The sequence below is a fragment of the Dreissena polymorpha genome, chromosome 2 (assembly GCF_020536995.1).
Source record: "Dreissena polymorpha isolate Duluth1 chromosome 2, UMN_Dpol_1.0, whole genome shotgun sequence".
Lineage (NCBI taxonomy): Eukaryota > Metazoa > Mollusca > Bivalvia > Myida > Dreissenidae > Dreissena > Dreissena polymorpha.
This window is the reverse complement of record NC_068356.1, coordinates 108013714-108034869: the sequence shown is the minus strand read 5'-3', so window position 1 is coordinate 108034869 and position 21156 is coordinate 108013714. Positions and strand designations below refer to the sequence as shown.

Below are 21156 nucleotides of genomic sequence, written 5' to 3'. Positions count from 1 at the left end.
AGTTGCTATCTTCAATATTGCAAATTTGACCTTGAAGGATGACCTTGACTTTTCATCACTCAAAATGTGCAGCTCCATGAGATACACATGCATGCCAAATATCAAGTTGCTATCTTCAATATTGCAAAATTTTGACCTTTGACCTTGACCTTGAAGGATGACCTTGACTTTGACCTTTCACCACTTAAAATGTTCAGCTCCATGAGATACGCATGCATGCCACATATCAGTTGCTATCTTCAATATATTGCAAAATTTGACCTTTGACCTTGAAGGATGACATTGACCTTTCACCACTCAAAATGAGCAGCTCCATGAGATACACATGCATGCCAACTATCAAGTTGCTATCTTCAATATTGCAAAATTTGACCTTTGACCTTGAAGGATGACCTTATCCTTCACCTTTCACCACTCAAAATGTGCAGCACCAAATATCAAGTTGCTATCTTCAATATTGAAAAAGTTATGGCCAATGTTTAATTTTCGGACGAACAGACAGACGCCATATATTTGAAATTTGACCGTGAAGGATGACCTTGACCTTCACCTTTCACCACTTAAAATGTTCAACTCAATGAGATACACATGCATGCCAAATATCAAGTTGCTATCTTCAATATTGAAAAAGTAATGGCCAATGTTAAAAGTTTTCGGACGGACGAACAGACGCCATATATTTGACATTTGACCTATGTTCATTATTGAAAATGTTATGGCCATTAAAGTTTTCGGACGGACAGACAGACAGACAGACAGACAGACAGACGACAGACAAACAGACAGACAGACAGACAGACAGACAGACAGACAGACAGACAGACAGACAGACAGACAGACAGACAGACAGACAGACAGACAGACAGACAGACAGACAGACAGACAGACAGACAGACAGACAGACAGACAGACAGACAGACAGACAGACAGACAGACAGACAGACAGACAGACAGACAGACAGACAGACAGACAGACAGACAGACAGACAGACAGACAGACAGACAGACAGACAGACAGACAGACAGACAGACAGACAGACAGACAGACAGACAGACAGACCGACCGACAGACAGACAGACAGACAGACAGACAGACTGACTGACTGACTGACTGACTGACTGACTGACTGACTGACTGACTGACTGACTGACGGACAGTTCAACTGCTATATGCCACCCTACCGGGGGCATAAAAACATATTCCACCAGGTAAATATCAACAATTATATTTAAAGTTACATCTAAGCAAAGGTTGTTGTTGTTTTTTTTTTACAAAATCATTACCTCAAGTGTAAAAAATCTTGTATAATCTATAAATCAAATTCATTTTAAAATCATTTTTCAAATTTCATGAATCATTCACAATAGTTTTCTAATAAACGTTCATTCATGTATTTACATGATTTTTAGTATATACATTTAGGAAATAATAATAGTACATAATGATGTTATTTATCATGTCTTTTGCTTGTTCTAATCGAGCAATAATTTAAAAGCAGACGAGAAGTCTTTTCCACCAAAACCGTGATTAGTCATGATGCGGTAAATCTGATGAGAAAGAGACCCATATGGTGTCAGTCACTTCACTGCCATTACTGCGTTTTGAGCAAGACCCAGGTCCTACAATGTTGAACATTAATTTATATGAGCCTTGTCGTGCGAATGGATATTAGAATCTAACTTCAACAGTAGCGACCTGAAAAACTGCAGACCAGCCTGTGCATCTGCCTACCTGTCTGCCATAAAGTCACGTAAGGTGTCGTGGTCTCATAAGAGGACATTATGACTCCTTATCAGAGTGTACGGATGGCAGAGGCATATCTGCAGCACCGTGCTGATATGTCCTAAGACCCATTTTTGCATGAGCTTCTGAAGTTAATTTCTTCTTTAGACATTTTTTGTAATCAAAATCTCAAAGATAACAAGCTGGTATATATTGTTTATAACTTGTTTGAAATGTGGTATAATATACTATTAACGGGAAAATAAACCAAAAAACTACAAGAAAATTTAAAATCAGATGCACTAATAGAAGAGGAATCGTTCGTAAAATCATTAAGGGCTAGCCTATAGATGCATTTTAACATTATTGTTTTCACAAGAATAGCTGGATGCGGATGTTCTAATATTGCAGTGGTATATTGAATGCTTACTTAGGTGATCCTCACTCAATGCCGCATTGTCATGACAAAACCTCATAAACTTTAAAAACAAACACACATACAAGATATGCACTCACCTTGGTCATAAAGGGTGTCCTGAATCCACCATTGGAGTGATTGCTTGATGGAGCCCCCTAAACGACACCAGGACCTTGGTTTAACATTTTAGAAGATCAGCATCGCCCTTAACGCATGTTTAAAACCTTGGCAAGCAACATTGGACACAGCCGGACCTGCAATAACACAGCAGACATATGGATTTTTGATGGCATTCACACTTACGCAAGAACATGACTATATACCGGTATATATATAATTTACTCATCTCTTCAATGTCTTTCATTCATGTTAAAGGGACAAAGAAACAATACTTGACTGATTAATTCACTTTATGCACTTGGTCAAATTTAAACGCCCCAGGATCGAATGCTCGGGGTATATTGTTTTTTGCCTGTCTGTCTGTCTGTCTGTCAGGTCTGTCAATACTAAATAAACTGTACGCTGAAGTTTCTTTAGCTAGTTACTACAGAGACACGTTAAGCTTTTAAGTTAAGTTTATTTATAGAGTAAATAAATCCCAAAAAGTCGACATTTGCAATTGCTCTATGAAAAACTCACACATGAATCAGGTGAAATGACTCAAAAATCAAGAAAATGTAAAAAAGTTAGTGGATTTAAACCTACAAGTACACTGAACTCATTGGAATGTTTTGTTTTGAGCTATGTTATACGCATATGTACAAAGACGAACAGTTTTTATCATTATCGTGATCACATGTGTTATATAAATCTAACTATATCAAATTATTCCAGAAATCTGCAGTTTTGTGTTTGATTTAGTATATTGTTCCTGAAATCTCACTAAAAGTCGTCATTCAAAAATGTTCATGTTTCAATTAAATCAGGAGACCCTTTTGTGTGTTTTTCAAATCAATAGTTAGACTATTATTTTGAAAATTATTCCAGTTGAGTAAAAATTCGAGGAACTATATATGCGAACAATATTTGATTATTATAATGATCACATGTCTTATAAATCTAATTAAATCAAATGATTCTAGAAATCAACAGTTTTGTGTGTGATTTTATTTATTTCCACCCAAAATCATTAATAGATGTTGATAAAAAAAGTCGTTGTTGGAACGATACAAGGAGACCATATTTGTGTTTTTAAAACACTGATAAGACAAATTTGTTGGAAATTATTAACTTGGTAAAAGATTTCGCAGAATTAAAATTTGAAAGATGGTCAAATTTTCAAAAATAAAATGCGAAATTTGGTGGTTTTTCCCTTAAAAAAATTATATGAAAAATCATTTGTTTTACTGAATTATCAGAAAGGTTTCTGATACCTATTTAATACACCAAAACTGAAACCCTGGGTAAATTCCCATGACTGAAAATGTCTATTTATTTAATTGTTCCAGAAATCAGAGGGAAAACTTTAGATTTTGAGTGATTTTACCCCAAAAAATCATTGATATGCACGGCTGTGACACTTAAGAAATGGGTTTTCTGGAAGGATATAAAATTCTGTTTTCAAATATACACAAACATTCTTGGCCTCAAAACTTGCAATAAACACCTGCGCTCTCGGACCATGATAATCTGCTTTATGGATTCATTTATTATTAAAGTAAATGAATATTTGCCAAAAAAAGCAAAATTTCCCCCCGCCCCTAAAAAATGACCCTTTCACCTTACAAAAAGTACAAAATTAACAAAATACTTATAATAAATGTGTTTCTTGCAAAGATTTTTGATTATCAGCATAATTAGTAAAAAAGTATTGTAATATTTCATTTGTTTTGTAAAAGATCGCAACACAAAATCAGCACCTCGATATTTTCTCCTTTTTGATAGGTTGGCTGCCATTTTGAAAATGGCGGCCATTTTGAAAAATATGAATTGGGTCCATAGCCTATTTTGTCTTAAATACTTTAAACTACCAATGAGCAAAGTGTGTTGCTTTTATCAAAAAGTGAACAATTCCTCTGAATACAAGCACCATATGTGGTGGAGGATGTGACCGCGGTTAGATTTTAAGGCAGCTTTAAGGTCTGGAAGTGTGAACTCTTGAATGCAGTTATTTCTTTATTTAAGGACTGACACAATATGTTGAGCATATTATACAAATGAAGGTATCTGTAAATACAAAAAAAGAAAACCACTTGCTTACATAACATACATTCAATAAGTTATGAAATTATAGATTTGAGGTGGAAAATCCTATTTTTTTTGTACTTTAGGCGGCCATTTTGGAAGCCATTTTGACTTATATGCAATATTTAATTCATTTTTTTCATGTAGAAACATATTTTAATTAATTAATAACATAAAACAGCTAATTTTAATGCCAAAAACAGAATATTTTAATCAAATATGGCAGTAACATGTTATTTCCTAAATTTTGGCGGCCATCTTGGCGGCCATCTTGAAAATGGCGGCCGTCTTGAAAATTGGAGATGGGTCCATAGCTAAAATTGAATAAAATACTTAAATCTACAAATGTACCAAGTTTGTTGCTTTTATCAAAAAGTGAACAATCATTTCACCATATGACCCCACTATTAAGTGTCGATGAAAATCATGGTTTATGTAGGTTCGAAGTTGAAAATATTTATTGCAATATGTTTCTACCTAGTATTATTTAATAATAACACAGTTTCTTATTCGATGCGAAAATGGAAAAAGGAACTGGTTCCTTATTCCTTATTCAAATCGAATAAGAAACTGGCTTTTTCATACTAAACAAACTATTAAAATGAACCAAAGAGACCAATAAATCAATGAAAATCGTTGTAAATTTAGGTTGGGAATCAAATACATTAATTGCAGTACATCTCTACTTTGTTTCATTAAATGATAAAAAATATTCAAACCGAATAAGGAACTGGCATTTTCATACTTAACAAACTATTATAATGACCCAAAGAGACCAATTAATCAATGGTAATCATTGTTAATTTAGGTTGGGTATCAAAAACATTAATTGCAGTACATCCTCATGTTTCATTCAATGATAACCTAGTTCCTTATTCGGATTTAAAAAACGAATAAGGCACTCGTTCCTGATCTCTTATTCAAATCGAATAAGGAACTGTCATTTTCATACTTAACAAACTATTAAAATGAACCTAAGTGACCTTTTAATACATTTTTAATGTAGGTTGGTTATCAAAAAATATGTATTGTAGTACATTTCTAAATAGTTTTTTTGCGTCATGATAACCATGGGTTTTTTTTCGTGGCAAAAAGTAGCCAGGTGCACTAACTTCGGAACAAATAGGACAGGTTACCACCAAGACCACCATTATTTTGTCGTTTATCACGACCTTTTATCTGGTGGCAATGTTGAAGATAGCCGGATGTACCGTTGGCATCCAATATGAAGAAGACGCGTTTTCGGAAATATAAAAATATATTTTATATAAACACTGAATTACAGCCTGTTAACGTATTGTTTGTTTTATTGAACAACAACATACAGAGACATTTCGATGAAACTTTCCAGTTTACTAGAAGCATCTGAGCCGCTACTTCCGGTGCATCCTCGCCTTTGTGGTGACGTCGCACTGACGACAACGCTGTCCGAAATTTCGGCATTTGGTGCGAATACAGGGCGAAATTGTTACGCTTAGAACGGCGAAGGACGTTTTACCATCTATGCAATTTCCGTTTTATAGATATCACGGTTTATTATTGTATCATGCACTTGATCTGTATAATATTAACCACGAAACTTACCCGATATGACGTAATAAAATACGAGACAATTTTGATTATTAAATCCCAAATGATATACATATTTACACTCTATTTACAGAATACTCGAACTCATAGTAACCATTAATCGCACTTTACCATCAGCTATCTTACCTTATATCGTATCATATACCGTTTAGTACTGAGCCGTTCTTTGGGTACAATCTTTATACAAGCAAAAAATAATCAGTTTTATGCTATCCACACTTCATCGGGAACAATCCAACTTTTTTGTTTGTGACAAATATTTTCCTATTTTTCCTTTATATTTTACAGTTGTTTATTTCAAAGCAATAGAAGTTACGAAATTATGTTTCGTTTTAATTTCTAACTTTAATTGGCATTTTCTGGGTAATAACTTATTAACCATATGCAACTATACTAGAATTGTAAAGTTAAATTATATTGTATAACAGAATTGTTTCTGCTATGCTTTTACAACTTACAAGTAAACTTCGTTTACTACTTGCTTATTAGTTACCAGTTCTTCATTCCAGAAACACACATTCGGATGTACGATGCCTACGGCGGTTATCAATAGTTGAAATGGTTACGGTCATTGATGTTGAGAAATAAATAATTAAGAGTTGTTTATTACAACTATGAAGTTGACGCTACAACTTACGTGAAAACAGAGAAAAATCCTTGAAAATAAATCCTTAAAAATTAATCATTAAAGTTAAAAGTTAAAGCAAATAAAATGATTCCAAAACAGATTTGGTACAAGCATGTTAATTGTTAAAAGTTATCATATCCCGATCGGTTTGATTATGGAAATTGATTACTTTTTATGCTGCCTTGTAAAAGGAACCAAAACAATACTGACTATTACTAAGTAGAAATAAAAAAAATGTTCGATGCACATGTCTAAATGTTTGTCATATTATTAATTTACAGTTGGCATGCGAACAGCCCGGTCATAAGTTTTAAAATCTCGTTCCTTATTTAATTTGAAAAAAAAACAACAACAAAAAACAAACACACAACAGTAGAATTATCGCACAAAGAAGAAAATTCAATATTAAAGGCTTAAATTATACACATGCAAGTAAAAATAAATAAATTGAAATAAATGATATAAAACATTTTTTTTGATTGCGCATCTTATTTTATTTCATTACAAGAAGACAAATGTGCCTATAGAGAATCGACGCGCCTCTCGGTTATTTGACCACAGGTTTTCAGTAAATATTTCGGTTTATGCAGCCATGTTCATTTGTTAAGCACTATACATATAAAATCCATGACTGGTATAAACAAGAGCACCGCTTATCTTATGAAAATAATATTATTTATTTATTTTTTTTTTTTGGGGGGGGGGGGGAGGATTTTTGGTTGGATGGACTTTCAAACGTAAACTAATAAAAATAAATATTTGCTTTTGTTTTTAACCATGTTAAAAAAACAATATTTATATATATATATATATTTTTATTTTATTTTTTTTTTTGGGGGGGGGGGGGGGTCGGGGTGAGAGGGGGTATAGTTTGATTGTGTTGTCATTTATTAGATGATTTTTCAAAATTTAAAAAAATGATTTTTTTTATTGGGTGGGGGGTATTCTGGTGTGGGGCATGGGAGATGGTCTTGAGTGGAGTCTATTGTGGTATGTCAGGTAATCGTTGTTTTGTCACAGTATGAATCAAATCTGATCATAAATAAAGAAGTTGTGGCAATTTATTAAATATTTAATAAATTGACCTTGAGTCAAGGCCATTCAAAGGTCAAGGTCAAATTCAACTTGCCAGGTACAGTACTCTCATGATAGTACGAAAGTATTTGAAGTTTGAAAGCAATAGCCAAATATTCAAAGTTACTAAGTCAAAAAAGGCCATAATTCCGTCAAAATGCCAACCAGAGTTCAGCAACTTGTCCTGTACAGTCCGATATGATAGTTAGCGAGTGTTCCAAGTCTGAAAACAATAGCTATGATACTTTAGGAGTAAAGTGGACCAAAACACAAAACTTAACGAAATATTCAATTTTGTAAGTATAAAGGGGACATAATTCTGTCAAAATTCCTGTCAGAGTTACATAACTTTGCCTGCACAGTCCCCTTATGATAGTTAGTAGGTGTTGCAAGTATGAAAGCAATAGCTTTGATACTTTAGGAATAAAGTTGACCTAAACAAAAAACTTAACCAAATTTTCAATTTTCTAAGTATAAAAAGGGCACATAATTCTGTCAAAATGCCAACCGGAGTTATCTCACTTTGCCTACCCAGTCCCCTCATAATAGTAATTAAGTTAACCAGACGCCGACGCTCAGGTGATGACAATAGCTCTTTTTTTTAAATAGATGAGCTAAGAAGTATTTTTTTTGACTGTTAAAACAGACCTATCCAAGATTGCTCTGTACTTTTCTCCACAAATTGTAGTTTCTTCACATTTCAACATTTGACATGGTATGTGATTTTAAAAGAATTATTTATGAGTCAGCTATTGTACCTGCATTTAAGTAAATTAAGCATTTGGATTAAGGTACACAAAACCTATATTCAAGAAGAAGTATTATCTTATATTTATTTCGTGAATTATCAGACTGTATACAAATATTGCTGTCGATGAAACATTTTGATAATGTTGACATTAAGATATTGGTTTTATTGAGTTTTATAATTTTTTTGTATATATCGTACAATATTTTTATTCATGTTGGTGACTTCTTAATTGAGTTGATCACTTGTATATATATTAAATAACCTACATCTTATTTATTATAGAATGTGTTTATGTCTTGTAAAGATTTGGGCCGTAGTATGTACCTTTAAAAATAAAGTAAATAAAACACATCACATTATATATGAAATGTACGCCATGTGATAATGTCATTGTGATACGGCAATTAATTGATACATCTTGCATTGGCGCCATCTCCCATCATTAGCGCCATCCCCTTAGCATTGGCTCCATCTCTTTTGGACAAATGCAAAATTTTCTACTACGTCGGCAAGAAGCCAATATTTGTGTGCATGTAGCATCAAATGTATGTTGTACGCAATTGTTCGATACCGTTAGCGATTAAATTGGGTGGAAATTTGCTCGTCACACAGGAAACCTTCATCGAAATGCTGTTTAAAACTCCACCATGCCACAACTTATAAAGGTTCTCACGTTTTTAAATGGGTTGAGAATGTATGTTTCAGTACATATTTGGATGAATTAATCGTCGCTGAATCGCACTAAATTGCCCGATTTTAAAAATAATGCGAAATATGTTGAAAAAACCCATATTAAACCTAATCACCCTGTAAAATTATTCATGAAATTTCAAAATATCCGGACCTGAGCGCCACCTCGGAAGTTGCATTGGCTCATTTATTAATGCATGTCCAAAAAGAGGTGGCGCGCGTGATTAACGGCCGTGTAAATGAAACATAGTAGAGATGTACTGCAATTAATATTTTTGATACCCAACTACATTTACAATGCTTTTCATTGATGTATTGGTCTCTTTGGTTTATATTAATATTTTGTTTAGTATGAAAATACCAGTTCCTTATTCGATTTGAATAAGGAATAAGGAACCAGTTCCTTATTCCTTTTTTTCAATCCAAATAAGGAACTGTTATAATTAAATTAAACTTAACAGAAATGTGCTGCAATTAATGTTTTTTTGATACCCAACCTACATTTACAATGATTTTCATTGATTTATCTGTCTCTTTGGTTCATTTTTATATTTTATTAATATGAAAAAGCCATTTCCTTATTCGAATCGAATAAGGAATAAGGAACCAGTTCCTTATTCCTTATTCAATCTGAATAAGGATCTGGATTACCATCTCTTAAAACTTAGTAGAAATATATTGCAATAGTATTTTACATGTACAAGCAATATATAAATAATGTGTTCATTTATATGTGGTTAACTTTGGATCAATGTTATTGATGTTTAAGTAAGAAAAAGTCAGTTCCTTATTCGGCTTGTAAAAGGAATGAGGAACCAGTTCCTTTTTCCTTATTCATCCGCGAAAAAGGAACTTGATTATAAATAAAAACAAACATGTTTAAATGTACAATATTACACTTTTATATTACATGCATGTAAAATAATATTATATTCTTTAGGTTTTGTTGATGTGAAGTTAGTATTCGAATTAGAAAATATCGGTTCGGTTTAAACAAGGGGGGGGGGTATTCTGGTAAATATATAACGTAATACATAAAGTAAATCTATTTCAGTAATTTTGTTTTGATTTACTTCATAAATAGTTGAATTATTGTTCTTTAAAACCATATAACAAATATGTAACGTGTGAATAAGGAATAAGGAATACTACCTTATTCCTTATTCGAATAAGGAATAAGGAACTAGGAAAAAGGAACCAACTTATCACCCATCTTAATTCCATATGTTTTATTCAACAAAGGTGATTAGTTGGCATCACGTTGTATGATGTTTTTACGACCACAAAATTTGAGAAAAAACACCCCACCAGTACTTTCAATACTTTGATTAATTTACGTCAGTACAGACATAGTTAAGTATTGCCTGCTACTACAACAGTACTCAACAAAGAATTTTGCATTTCTGGTGCACTAACAATTGCGAGTTATATCTGTGAAAAAGTGTCTGGTAATCGGAAGTGCGATTGTGAGTAATAATAATAACTTTATTTCACGAAGATAACACATTAAGAAATAGCATATCTTTTTTACAATGTGGTCTTCAAAAACACAGTATATGTAAATATAACTCAACAATGCCTAGCATACTGCAATCAGCCTTAAAATAATTACAAAAGCATCATATAATGAAAATAATAATACAAATACAAATAATATTAATAATAAATATAATAGTAATATAATTACAATAATAATAATACTAATAATCGTAATAATAATAATAATAATAATAATAATAATAATAATAATAACAATAATAAGAATAATAATTATAATAATAATAATAATGGTTATTTCATTCTTTCATAACAACAGACAATCACAAAGCAAAAAGAAGAATAAAATACCCAAAGGCGGTATTTTAATCCATACAAACCACAATATCAAAAAAAGTTTTGCGTTTGTAGCAAAATGATTTTTAAGGTGCCGTTTAAAGGAAATAATTGTAGGTGCTTGTCTTATATTATTTGGAATAAGGTTCCATATATTTCTCGCACAAAAGGAAAAAATACGCTTTCCGTAATTCGTTTTAAATGCAACATATGATAAATCGTTGTGGTTGGTGGACCTAAGAAAGTATGTATTGTTATTTGATACAAAAATAACGTCATCAAAATAAGGGGGCATTGAGCCATCTAAAACTTTGTACACTATAGTCCCAACAAGAAATGTACACCTATTTTCAAATGACAACCAGCCCAGTTTATTGAAAATCGGAATTGAAGGAGAGGAAAACGGCTTATTCATTATTATTTTTGCAGCACGTTTCTGTATCGAAATTACCTTCTTTAAATTTGATCTTGTGGCTGAGCACCATATTGTACAACAATAGTCCATATGTGGTAAGATGTATGAATTATAAAACAACTTCATTGTTTCATAATTTAGATAGGGTTTAATGCGTTTTAATAATGCTAGCTTTGAGTTAAGCTTTCGACAGACGTTATTTATATGCAGTTTCCAAGTGAAATGTTTGTCAACAGTTATACCAAGTAAATTATGATGTTTAACTTGATCAATAACAATTTTGTCGATTTTAAGTAATAAGGTGTTTGCAGACTTATTAGCACTGGATAATGTCATGCATTTAGTTTTGTTTTGATGTATTAACATATTGTTAAAAGAGCACCAATTTGATATTATATCTAAGCCATTTTGCAAAGTACTTTGAATGCTTTTAATGTCAACATCAGCTACATGTAAGGTAGAGTCATCTGCATAAAGATCTAACGCTCCCTTTGAAAGAAAAACGGCATGTCATTAATATATGTAAGGAAAAGAAGAGGGCCGAGAATAGATCCTTGAGGTACCCCGGCTTTTATAGTTTGAAAAGCTGATTTTTGTGTTCCGACTTTGACGCATTGTTGTCTGTTTGATAGGTACGACTGCATCAAGGTAAGCACACTCTCAGATAAATGATACATAGAAAGTTTTTTAAGTAAAATATCATGATCTACTAAATCAAAGGCTTTTCTAAGATCTAGGTATACTGTCCCTACAATTTTTCCAGAATCTATGTTTTGTAGCCAAGAATCTATAAGTCGAATCAATGATGACTGACAAGAATGATTTTGACGAAAACCAGACTGGAAAGTATGCAACAATTGATGTTTTTCAAGAAATGACTTCATTTGATTTGAAATGTGTCTTTCAAATATCTTAGAAATAGTAGGGAGTATGGGAATGGGTCTATAGTTGTTTAGGTCATTTTTATCTAATTCTTTATGCACAGGCAATATATATGCATTCTTAAGCCTGTCCGGAAAAATTCCACTTTGAATGCTCTTATTTATGATTGATGTTATTGAGCCGACAATGGTATCACCGCAATGTTTGAGTATATCAGAACCGATATTGTCAAGGCCAGGTGCTTTATTGTTTTTTAAACAGTCGATAAATTTTACGGACCTCAAATACTGTTATTGGTGCAATTTCAAATAAATGTGTTTTTAGTTTATCATTGAGATATCTTTTGAATTTTGTATAATTATATGGTTCAAATTTAGTTTTGGTGATTAAATCGGAGATGCTAGTAAAATGTGTGTTGAATGTGTCCAAGATCTCAGGAATGCTGTCAATGGTTGTATTATTTACGTCAAGTGTTAATGGCAGAGTGAGGGAAGGATTTGGATGTGCAAGGGAATTAATTGTTTTCCATATACGTTTTGTTGACACATTTTCCTTTACTGAGTTATTATAAAATTGTTGTTTATATTTTCTTATAAGAAACGTTACATGATTCCTTTGTTTTTTGTACTCGTCGATTTTGTGATATTTTTTCAACCAGTCTCGCATTTTAATTGCATGTTTAATTTCGTCTGAAAACCATCCAGGTAAAATTTGTGACTTAATTCTTTTTGTTTTAATAGGTGCATGGATGTTTAATGTTGATGTTATGGTATCAAGTAAATAATTGAGACATGTATTGGGATCTGAGACCATGTCAATCATTTCTAAATTTGACATTAATAAATCGTTTTGAAAAGTGTGTTCCTTAAAATGTTTGAATTGCCTATATTCTTTTGATATATGCTTGTTTTTAGGTATTTTTGTATGCATTTGTCTTGTAAAACATACAGAAAAATTATCACTTACACTAACGATGAAACAAAAACATTGCTAATACGATCGGGTCTATTTGTATATAAATGATCAATAATTGTATACGATTTCTTTGTAATTCTTGTTGGTTCCATTACTAACTGTTTAAGAACATTTGAAATTACAAACGAATTCCAGCGGGAGTTTTTTGAACGTTTTTTTTTCAGATTGAAAGTTCATATTTAAATCACCTAAAATATAAAGTTCTTTACTCATACAGTTAATAGCATTTTTAAAGCTGATATCATAGGCTGATACCCAGTCAATTGTAGGATCCGGTGGCCTATAAATAAAGTTAATTAGAAACGATTTAGCGTTTGGGAACATAATTTCAATCCAGACCGATTCTAATGAGCACGTATTTAAATCTTATCTATGTTTGAAAGGTATATTGTCTTTTATGTAAACAACTATGCCACCACCCTTACGCTTATCTCGGTCACGACGAATACAATTAAAATTTGATATGTGTATATCCGAATCTTGTATTTCATTGATTAAAAATGTTTCGCATAGTCCTAAAATATGTATTTTTGAATGTGAAAGTACATATTTAATTTCATCTAATTTAGGCATTATGTGACGTATATTAAGACTAACAACATTTAACCCTCTATTAAAAAAATTGAAGTCTAAATTAGGAGCAGTATTATTGACACACTTGTCAATAGCAATACGCCTGTCAATATTTGAAATACATGTATTGCAATTTGTACTTGAACTAGATTTATCAATATTGTTTTTACTAGGTGTCAAATAATTTGAACAATATGATGTTTTAAAAAGAGAATTGCTCGCATCACATTTGCAGACATTATTATTACATTCTATACATATGTACTTAAGTGTATGGAACCTATTTGGAGAAAGGATACTGCTTGTTTGTTGTATATCATGCGATTGTCTGTCAAAATTGTCTTATATTGGAAACATCGTTGGAGCCATGACTCGTCTCTGTCCTCGGTATTTCCTGTAGCGCCCATGGTAGTACGAGTAGCCGCCGGCGCCCCATCGATTTCGGTAGCAGTCTTCGTTCAGCGTTGTGATTTCGCAGTCCACATACCGTGCATTTGTTTCCCTGTTGTCATCGCGATCTGTTAGTAAACGAAGCAATTTGGGGATGATCGTTCACGCTTCCTTTTCCGGACCCGTGCCTTGTTATTGGTAGTTGTTGATTTATGGCTGTAACAAGAGCACTAGTGCCTTTTGCATTGAGATGAATGCCATCTCGATGGTAGTAATGGCGGGCTGTGTTCCCATTGCCAAATACAAACGCCTGATGACAATCAATGATGCGTGCGTTCATGTCTTCTCCAGTCCGCTTTAATATTTCACTGAGTGGAAGTACGTCAGTGTCTATGCGTGGACAAACGGTACACAAATATACTGCGCACGATTCCGATTTTCTTCTTATGTCCAGGATTAGAGATTTCACGTCATTGTAGAGCATCGATCGAGCAGAACCGGAAGCAGCATCATTTCCCCCAGCATAAACAACGATGTTATTGTATTTCGTAGCGATTTCTCTACTCATATTTGACTGGATTTCATGAAGTTTCTTTCCTGGGCAAGTAAGAACATCCACGTCCGTCTTCAAGCCAGACTTGTTTACCCCTTTCAAGATGGAGTCTCCTATGATTAGCGTCTGTCTTGTTACTGTTTGGCTGGATCTTTGATCTTTATTTGGTGTTTTTTGTATTTCAGAAACCACTGAGAAACTGCCATTTATATTTTCATTATTGGAACTTTGATCTTTATTCTGCGTAGAATTGGTCTTCGGAACATTGGAAGAGCTGTTATTTGAAATTTCTTCATAAGATCTTGTAGGAGTTTCCATGAATTTATTTAGCGATATTTCAGATTTTGTTTGTCGCGTTAAAATTTTAGACATCTGGTTTTTAATTGATTCAGAGAAGGATTGCCATCGTTTTAGAAGTCCCTCGTTCAGGTTGCACATTTGCGTTTTAACGGATTCTGAATTTGAAGAAACATCTTTCAAATTATTTTCCATGTCACTACAGCACAAAGTGTGTTGATGTTTTAAACCACATACAATATCTTTTATTTCAGCGAGTTGCATTGAGGTCTGTAGTATGTGTTCCCGCATTTCACTTTTGATCTAATTTATTTCACTTGAAATTGATTTCATAAAACATTCAATATCTCATGGATATACGAATTTGTGTCTTTATCAATTCGACGAGCATGCTTTTCTTTTCGTACTGACTGAACTGATTCATTGAGGCGACGTAATTCTTCATGGCTATCAGATTCATTTTCATTTTGATTCTCCGAAAGTTTAGATTCATTTTTGCTTATTGACATCAAAAGATTTTTGAAGGCATTGTATACATCAGGTGTTGTTGTTTTGTCATTTACTTATATATCTTCTACATTTTTTAACATAACTGGCAGGTGAATTTCCGTGAACTGATGAGCGTTTTTCCCGTTGATTAAACAAGAACTTTTGTGTGATACAAGTTTAAAGTATAAATACTCTGTCGACCAGAACTTAGCTTGTATTTCGTTTCAACAAGATTTCCCTGTCTGTAGTGCACCGGAACTTTGCAGCATTTATACTGAAGAGTGTTATTGGTGAAAAATTGATCGGCCGCAATCTTAAAAAGTTCGTACATACCCGTGTTAAGTAAAAGACGGAAACCTCCACCTGTCTCGTATATAATAACATCTTCTTGATCGGTGGAATCCAACTTCTTTTGCAGTGACTTCTTCAAATTTAGCGTGTAATCCACACCAACCGCGACGCCATCCGTAACATTTTTTTAAGTCCGCGGATGCCGCTGTCCCAGTGAAAGGCACAATATCACTCATGTTACGTCGTTTACTATTGTCCAAACTCCACAATATTACATCGTTTTATCGACTTTTTTTCAGAGATTCTATTTTTGTACTGCTTAAATATGTTTTTTTTAACCAGACGATTAAAAACATTTAAAAACTTAATTTAAACGTAAGAGTTTCAAAAAGTTGTTTACAGAAACCGGACGTGACGTGATTTTTTTGAGTGAGGTGGTCGGTTAAAGAAGTGTCCATGAAAATGTGGCATCGGACTCTTTAAACAGTTGAATTTTCTTAAATACGTCGAGAAATTGAAATGGTGATATAAGTGTTACATTAGAAGTGTGTTTCGGTGTGTGGACCTGCCCGTCAGAAGATGAGATCTCCTCGGCTCAACTCCAGATACAATATGCGAATTGTACAGTTAGGGCTCTCAAGCAATGACACGTGGGGACAGTTTTATTTCATCATTTAGTTTACATAATTGTAATGTACATAATGAACACAATTTAAGAAAATAGTGAACCTATACATAAATGTAACCCAAATATAACACCGAATCATTTCCTTCTAATCCAACCATACGAAACCACGGTAGATGATGTTTAAAAACTACACAGTTCCAGTTCGATCTGGCTATACTCATTTATCGTATAAAAATCTAATAAATTGTCACTAAAGGCTTTCAGTCACATGGCAAATTAGAGTTGAGATGACATGAAATACGATGAAATAATAATTGATTCAAAGTCATCTCGTATAATCTCGTAAGATGCAGTCACATTTAGCCATATATATATGTACTCATTTACAAAACTTGAAAAAAAGTTCATGTTCTGCCAAATTATTTTAATAAACTATATGAAATGGCAACATAAATCGTCAGAACATACCTTACTAAATGGATAAGCATCACATGTGCTATTTCGTCTAATTAGACGAATGCTTGAATGAATTATCAAGCGCCAACATTTGCTACCCAATAATATGAATCAAAGCGCTGAAGGCACCGAAGTTGTTCGCTATTGCATAATTTAAGACGCGACTCATTTTTCAAAATTAATCGCAAGTTTGAAATGAATAGCCATTCAAATTTATAAAATGTGTCTTAACGCACAGCGTAGAGATGTGTATGCAATTGTTATCATCCTATTTATTTTAAAGAGATAATTTAGACAAAATAACAACATGGCACTTTTGACGTTCTGAAAGCATAGAAAGTATGATGAAAATGGTAATGAGAACTGAATAGAATGAAAATATGCAATCACCATCATATTAAATAGATATTGTTGGAATATCTTATACCTATGTCACTAAGAATATAATTTCATGATGGAAATTCTCTGTACACAACTTTTGATTTTTGACACCATATACAAAATTCAAAATATACAATAAGATAATTGATGCAAATAAATAATAAATAAATCTGCGAGCAATACTTTTTACTCACAAATTAGGTAGTCATAAAGACAGCCCTGGTGACACGTACTTTGTTGTTTATACCACAGGTGGTTAGTGTGTTGCTATGATATTAATTAGTGAAAACATCATTTTGAATGATAAATAATCATATTATAACGAAAAATCAACTTTTCTGAAAAAAAAATTCACTATAACATATATATATAACAAGGAATTCAACTCAAAATCACCCGAAAACGGGGTGCATCGCTTTGAACGGCCATAACTTCATCAATTGTGCGGCGATTTTGACGAGCTCGGTCTTATTCAACGCAGAAATGAATTTCCTTTCTAAATATGTAATATATCTTGTTATATTTCTACAAATGCGGGGGTCAAATTTTAAGAAATAACACGATACACAACTCGCGTGACCAACTTGACAGCGACAAGACAGGATTAATGAATGAAATCTTCAGGTGTAAAGACACACCTTCGCATTGGACCAATGAAATCACTCGTGTGTTTAAAATGTCAGTTAGTTGAAATGTATGTAAACAAAGGTTTCAAACGGCGCTGGACAGTTAGTTTTGATGCATAATGCAACGGCAAGCACGGTAAGAATTTTTTTTTCATACGTTTTATTGAACTATGGTACCGAGGTCCGTGAACTTTGCAGGGAAAATGCCCTTTACTCCATGAAGATTGTCTAAAGATTAACTAAACCGTCAGGGAAATATATAATTGACTATCGATTAACACATTTTTGCTTTCAAGATGAGAAAAAACAAACATTACCGAAATAGTACAGTGTCACGATAAGAGGAAAATCTTTTAATTATCCAACCACAAATGTTTACCGTACTCTGTCAGCACGTCTGGAAATCGTTCCTGAACGCCTGGATAGGCTGTCCAAATTTATAAGTTTGCTATTTTGAATTCAATTTTATATATGATGAGCACTCCCGTAGTATAATTTTAATCTGCTTACACTAATGTGTGGCTTGACAATGATAACACACATTTCATGCGGTAATTATGCGACTAACAAGTGAAAAAAAACACAGTAGTGAAAGTTTTTTTTTCAATTTAATTATTTAGAAACATTAATTCCAAACTTTATCTCAAAGACAGCATTTACGCCGACTACATTTTAAAAAAGATTTTTTGTTACATTTAGTTGTTTTTTATTTTCGGTTATAGCGATTATAAAGCATTTTTGTTCTTGTCTAAAGCATACCTGTATTTATTGGTTAACGCATGATCAACGTTTTATAAATTGAGAACTGTGAATATAAACAAACTTAACCTTCTACTATTGCGTTGTTAGCACCCGTGAATACAAAAGATCGCCGCTATCTGTTGAGAACAAAAGAACGTTTCCCAGACATATCAGACATATCAAAGTTAACCCCGCTGTAGAAGCATGCACTATGAACGAGGTTACGCAACATTCGCATGATAGTGTATCCGCACCCATTAATAGCCTCAGATTATGAATGACCTGTGCAGAGCAAAAATACTACGTAATTAAGACGCAGCAGATAGTGGACTATTTAATCATTCATAAACATTCTCTTCCGCGACACGCATAATATAAACATTGTTTATTGATTTTTATCTATATACGCTCCGTTCAAAAATCTCCCATTTAACACAATATTAACATTATGTTTCCGTTTGTGAATGAATATAGTTGAAGAACTCAAATTTCTTGCATAAATTATACAACTCTTTCTCGCGCGGATGCGGCAGATGCGGAAGTTATCAGGTTTATCGTAGTTAAGAGCGAATGACTTGAAACTCGTGATACTAACCTTAATTGTTCGCAAGCGACCAACTACCCAGACCAAAATATAAAGCCGCATGTGCTATGTACAGCGTTGAGGTATCGCACTCTTTGCAGCGCTTTCACCTAAAGCGGTAGCCATTTAAGATCTGGAAGGATTATCGCTTTGTTACTTTTCAAAACGAAACAAATAAGTCAGTCACATTTTCTACAAAAATGGTCACTTGATGCATTGTTTACATAATAATGACGAGTTAAAATCATACTTCACAGTTTTATTTGCATAAACCAAAGACCTAGAATACATTCTAGGTCTTTGAATAAACCATCATCACCTTGTGCGTAAAGAGGGCCATGATTTGATAGATTTTTTTTTGGGAGGGGGTTGGGGAATTAGTTAAAACCTATGCGCGGAAATTTCGTTGAAGTTAACAATCAGTGCCGATTTAAACTCGTGCAGGCTCTGTTACAAGATACAAGAATCTTTATTTAACGTCGGATGTGAATAACAATAAACATTAGCTCATGAGCTATTTCCCGACAAAACAATTGTATATATCAGTGCCGTAGCCGGACCCAAATTTAAGCCGAGGCAGTATCTTAGGTCCTTCTAGGGGGGTCCGGGGGCATGCCCCCCCCCCCCCGTAAATTTTTGTTATACCTAGAACGTCTCTGGTGCGTTTTAAAGGCCATTTAAACTACATTTTATACCTAAATTATCGGAATTTCTGAAGTTAACATCAAATTAGCTTCCGCAAACTTGCTGTTGTAGTTCAAACAAGTTCACCGTGAAAAAAATCATGGACGATTTGTTTTTCCATTTAGAGCTTGAAAGCGCCATAGGGCTCTTTAAAGAAATATTTAAATGCATTAAATCAAACTCGTTTTCAATCATAAACACATATAAAAAGGATCATTGATGGAATTTACTTAAACACGGACCTCGTGGGATTCGAACCAACAATATAATAGTGAGCAATGGATCCAGAGTCTGACGCCTTACCGATTGCGTCACAAGGGTATATTGCTTATCATGAGGAGTACAAATATTTAACTTAAATCAGTAAAGTTTTTTTTCAATGTTCTTGTGTAACATTTTGTTTTAGCACTGCGTCATCATTTTCTGTCAGTTGACATTTCTATCATCAACGTTCTATCATCAACTTCATTGACTATTAAAAAGAAAAGACTTGAACTTTATATCAAAAAAGTTTAATACGCGGGATATCATAATTTGAAAATTCGAATGTAAACAAAGATTCTTACCACCTGAAACGGTCCCGGATTGAGCTCGACGCCAGCCATAAAGAGGAGAATTCCAATAAAGGCGAAAACGCCAACCACCCGAAGTGTGTCTAGGTCTAAAATAGACCCAGACCTGGCCGTAAAACACCCGATCCTCGCTCGGTACGTTCCGATGTCCACAATGATTGTAACATCGAAGTGTACAGCGCGACGCTTTGTTTAATATACGGATTTTCCTAATTATTTGCTGAGCCATTTGGCATCAATTGAAGTTATTAAAATGAAATAATTATCTGCCTCAACATGAACCAATTGTACTCAATGATAATATTTGTTTGTGAATATCATAGTGCATTAAATTCATTAAATTGCCTCAATTTCTTAAAATATAGATTTTATTCTTAGACATTAATTTTCTTTTTTTTTCCTTGTTATCTCAACATTGCTCTGCTAATTTTAGCCGAGGCAACTGCCTCGGTGTGCCTCAGCGTGGCTACGGCGCTGTATATATAACAAGTGTATATTGAGCTGAAAGAAAGAAAGATTAAGCATATTATATAAGCATTTATAGTACAAGGACATATTAAAAACATATAAAACACAAAATTAAGTAAAAATGTTTATTAAAAGCATAATATTTTGTAAGTTACACACAAATACGACAAAGGGAAATATACCTAAAAACTATATTGGAGCTGTTTTTGCATAGTTCATAATTAAAAAATATGTTATACACTTTTAAGTTGTACAAACAAA

General features: G+C 33.3%; 1 long non-coding RNA gene across 1 annotated transcript; it reads right to left on the bottom strand.

Annotated features, from left to right (window-relative positions):
* Positions 1-523: 523 nt before the first annotated feature.
* On the bottom strand, positions 524-20582 carry LOC127868437 (uncharacterized). The gene is made up of 3 exons (XR_008044127.1): positions 20422-20582; positions 2240-2395; positions 524-1620 (listed from the first exon to the last, which is right to left on the bottom strand). It is a non-coding gene; the product is annotated as an uncharacterized LOC127868437 (long non-coding RNA).
* Between the last annotated feature and the right edge of the window lie 574 nt (positions 20583-21156).